The sequence below is a fragment of the Sycon ciliatum genome, chromosome 12 (genome assembly GCF_964019385.1).
Source record: "Sycon ciliatum chromosome 12, ocSycCili1.1, whole genome shotgun sequence".
Lineage (NCBI taxonomy): Eukaryota > Metazoa > Porifera > Calcarea > Leucosolenida > Sycettidae > Sycon > Sycon ciliatum.
In genome coordinates, this window is record NC_088654.1 from 12,286,341 (window position 1) to 12,290,906 (window position 4,566).

Below are 4,566 nucleotides of genomic sequence, written 5' to 3' on the forward strand. Positions count from 1 at the left end.
TTTTACAATTTTGAAAGATCAGTGTGTTTGGAGCCACCAAATATTGTTTCCATGTGATATCACTAGCCAACTAATATAGTAAAGTGTTTTGACTGTTCAGGTACTTCATTTCCAGCATTCCGTGACTTTATTGAGGTTGTGTAGTTGCAACAGCAGCAATAGCAGCATTAGAAGGAGAGGTGATTTATCTGTTCTCCTGGTGATGGACATGCTTGACAGGATAGTCTGCAACAGATTTTGACGGAACACCATGATACATGTGACAGCATTCACATACTTATTGTGAAGGAGTCAAACAGAGCAAATGCGTCCAGATTCGCCTTGTTGCACTTTGTGGAGACTGACCATTTCCAAACATCAGTAAACCAGCCTGACAAGCGTTTCACAACACCAACTCAAAAGTAACAGAATGTTACTCGAGATTGCCCAGCCTCATGTGCTCCGTGATGGTCTGATTCGCCATTATTAGCTCGAGTATCGAGCTTGCCATCCCGAACATTTTAGGATCATCGTCGCAAAGAAAACTCGCATCATTTCGTGCTGTTTTAGCAGGTCTGGCGTGACACTCAGGAAACAGTTCTGCCACTCGCGCAAGGGCGCCCAGCGACCTTGCAAGCGGCGTACCCTCAGAAATCCACCTGGTTGTCCTTGCCTGGAGCTGTAGCAGCTATCGCTGAGGCAGACTGTGGTTGGCCTTGATCATACTCATCCAGGCCAAGTCCTCATCATCGTCGCCCCCGACAGGTAAGTACCGCGTGTCACTTGCGATCGATTCGCCTGACATGCGCTCTCAGAACTAGAAGCGCTGTCGCCGCTTGACAGGAAATCCACAAAGAACGATGCATCACCGTCCATGTGATCGCGGCTGCTGTGCTCCGTGAGCCCAATAACCAACTGACACAAGAATCGCCTTCAATTTTATTCCGCCATTGTCGTCTCTGCACTTTGCTTTGACGGAATCGATTTTTTTGCGAACAAATTTGTTTTTAGTGTTTTCTCAAAAAAACCGCGTAGCCCCGAAGGTCGAAAGTCTCAGATATCGGGCCATATGTTGCCGCAGTGAGGCCATGAAGCGTTACATTGGCACATGTTTGCCGCACGCAGGGCGTTACATGCAAAGTCGCACAGGAGCCGTTACACAGGTTTCTATATTGCCGCAGTCCTTTTTTTGCTATTGCCGCATCACTTTTTTGCTATTGCCGCATCATTTTTTTGCTTTTGCCGCATCATTTTTTCTTTTCATCCACATTGAAGGCACAGAAATTCAGTTGCTATCCAACTGTTACAAACCCGACGGCAAAGGGCGACAACGATATCAATAGAAGACTGTATATTTTAACTATCAGAGTGATCTGTTCACAAAAAGATCATCAAAAAGAAAGTGACATTGGGGAAGAGCGCTTCCTCCAAAAACTACTGGCACTCACAGTGTACAACATATGTATAGATTATAGACCGGTTAGGAGGTCTATACAGGATATATAGACCGAGTAAAAGACCGAGGTCCCCCGAGGTCTTTTACGAGGTCTATATATCCTGTATAGACCAACTATGAGGTCTATAATCTATTTATCGTGTTCTCCACGCAATAGTTTCTCTTCATATACGACATATCCTTGTAATTCTAGTATTATACTATAGCCTATACCGCATTGTACTGCATTGAAAGTCAAGATCATTGTTTAAACTAGGTTCAGCATCGGTAGCACAGTGGCTGGGTGGTAAGGAAGAGTGACTGAGATTCACAAGGTTGTGGGTTCTAATCCCATCTTGTGTATTTCTGCTTTCTTCAAAAATTTCTTTTTCTAAGTTGGAGAGAAAATTTCTAAGTCCAAGAAGTTCTAAGGAGTCAAATATAAGTAGTCAAATATATCGCGTATTTGACTAAGCAGTCAAATACGCGATATATTTGACCGCTTAGGTATCAGGGAAATTAGTGGGGTCAAATACTAAGAAGGCGATAATACAACATATTACAACATATTACAACATAATACTCATATTACTCTTCTTCGCAAAACGACCTCGGGAAAGAAGAAACCATTGAGATCGCCAACCACTGAATGATGCGCCTTTGAGTGTCAGGACTTCCTGCTGCGTCCAGTTTTGAACTTTTCACCACGCGGTACACGTGCTTTCACAGTTTTCAGCCTTTTTTTTGCAGTGCAAACTGCAATGAAAAGATCGCCGCACCCCGCCGGACGAGCGTTACGAACTTGACGAAAATTTGTCGCATTAGCCTGGGTGCGCGTTACGCCGCACCCCCCCCCCCCCTGCGTTACGCGTTACGCGGCAACATATATTGCCAGTACGGTAGTAGTAGTATTCTTTTATTTATAGTGGAGAAACCAAAACAGGCAGATGCCTATTAGAGGTCTAGCCAGGATTTTATGCCAGCCTGCCAACGTTCTAGTGAAAATGCATCGTCCTGGGGGCTGTGCCAGTCCTGCGCCGGTCGTTCTGTTTCCAGGATTATTCAGATAGTGGGCTTGGTGACATGATTGAAAGAAAAATGATCCAGAACACAGCATGCTACAAATACTTGTACTTGTAGAAACTGAAAATTGAAAATTTCTCTAAATCTCAATCGTTTGCCAGCCGGCCAAAATAACCCTTGGAGCTGTCTCAGCCGGCAGGTCGCCCTCCCAGCCGGCATTCTGCCGGCTGAGCCGGCTTTGGCTAGGTCACTGCCTAATAACAACGGACCCACAGGGACATATTTTCGGCACAGTAAAAAAAATAATAATAATAAATTATAGTGTCCGTTCCCAAAGGGAACTAACGACGGTCGCTAACACCCGGTAAACCCTAGCGGCAGATGCAGATTTCGGCACAGGGTTACCACTATACTAGTACATCACCAAAGCCGATGTTAAAATTTTCATCGGCGCTTTAATTTCGGCGATATGGATCGATGCCGAATAAAGCCGAAACGAGAGAGCTTGGAAGCTCAGGGCCATACGGTATGCTTTTTTGCCTCGGTGACCTAGACAAGAAAAAGCATAGGGATGTTATAAATTCTTTTAAAAGAAATTCCAGCTGTGTTTGATGGTACGGTACGGGACAGATACGGGATAACGCCAGGCGTGACACAAACACACAAACAAACAAACAAACACACAAATACCAAATTAAAGCTGTGTGGACCCTGGCTAGCGCCAGACGTTACTGAAGTAACGTCTTCTGCATAGCTACGGGAATTAAAGGGGAAGTTAGGCCTAAATTCAAATAATCTCCAGTTGTTGTAGTTGCTGTAGTCTTCGGGGTGCCGAGTCGAATGGTCTTGGTCCGAGGCAGCTGAGACCCTTCCTTCCTCCTTATTCGCAATCGAACTCGCCGCTTCCACCGAAACTAGGTGACTGCACCCTACTAGATGGGGATTTGTATGCAAAATGTCACTAAAAGCACCATTTCGTCCTTATAAAAGCACGGATGACCGCGTTTGGCGCATATGTTGTGTAGTCTTTTTGGGTGCTGAGTCGACTGGTTTTGGCCCGAGAAGGCTGCGATATAGCATTCGGTCCTTTGTCCCGATCGAACAAGGTGGAACAAGTGGTCACATGCTCATGCGTACACAAGTCGCCTGGTCACCGTGCCTGCAGGCTACAACTTTCACACCAAGGTTCAACTCGATTCACAGGAACGCGCCAAACAGGCTAATAAGCGCTGTGCACATAACAAAAACCATGATCGCACAGAGAAAAGCAGAACAGATTTATCGGGACTTCAGTAGGGGGTGATAAGATAAGAATGTTGAGCGCCCTTTATACGATTACGCTCTGCTTGACAGCTTTTCTGCTTGAGTCTTGAGTCAAGTAAGCTTGTTGTTGAGCAGTGAATGAAACGTGGCTTGTAATTACTAGTGTAGTTTCTATCTACACGATGTCAGAAAATTGAGTTTTATTCTGAACCCGGGTCATTTATGCAGGCTAGGAACAATGTTCTGCTAGGAAAGCAGGGAAACATGACCTCGACGAAGGCAGGAAAGATCAATAGGTAGGCTTCGCTCTACGTAATTACATACGGAAATAACGTAGCAACTGCACGTGATTTTCATATGTAAAACCAGCGTTGTTGGGTTTCGCACTACGTGATTTTCCACGACTGTGAAGCATGCTTTTTCTGTGTCGGAGACGTGTTGACTGCATGCGTGCACCGCATGCACCAAGAACCGAAACCACATTGCCCATGTACTTTTTGATGTGTACCTTATGTTTTGCGCGGCTTGAACATTGCGAAGGATAAATCCGGAAAAAGAAAACAATTCAGCAAGACTTAGTCCTACGGAGGACCGCAGCGATTTCCTACGGAAATCCGACGAGGGATTTACGTAGGAAAGTTGCACTCACTCCCCGGCACGTATGGCATACGGATTTTCATGCGTAATTTTGTGCGAAACCTCCCTGTTGTCTTATGTGCGAGATAAACTCCTGCACCAAGCGCTGCCCGAATCGGCCTTTCTTTTAGCGTGAAGCACAGGAGACGCACTGATCACTCCTTCATCTGGAGAGCACTCGCATCGTTCTTCTCCATTTTGCCGATTTATTTATTTATTTATTTATTCAA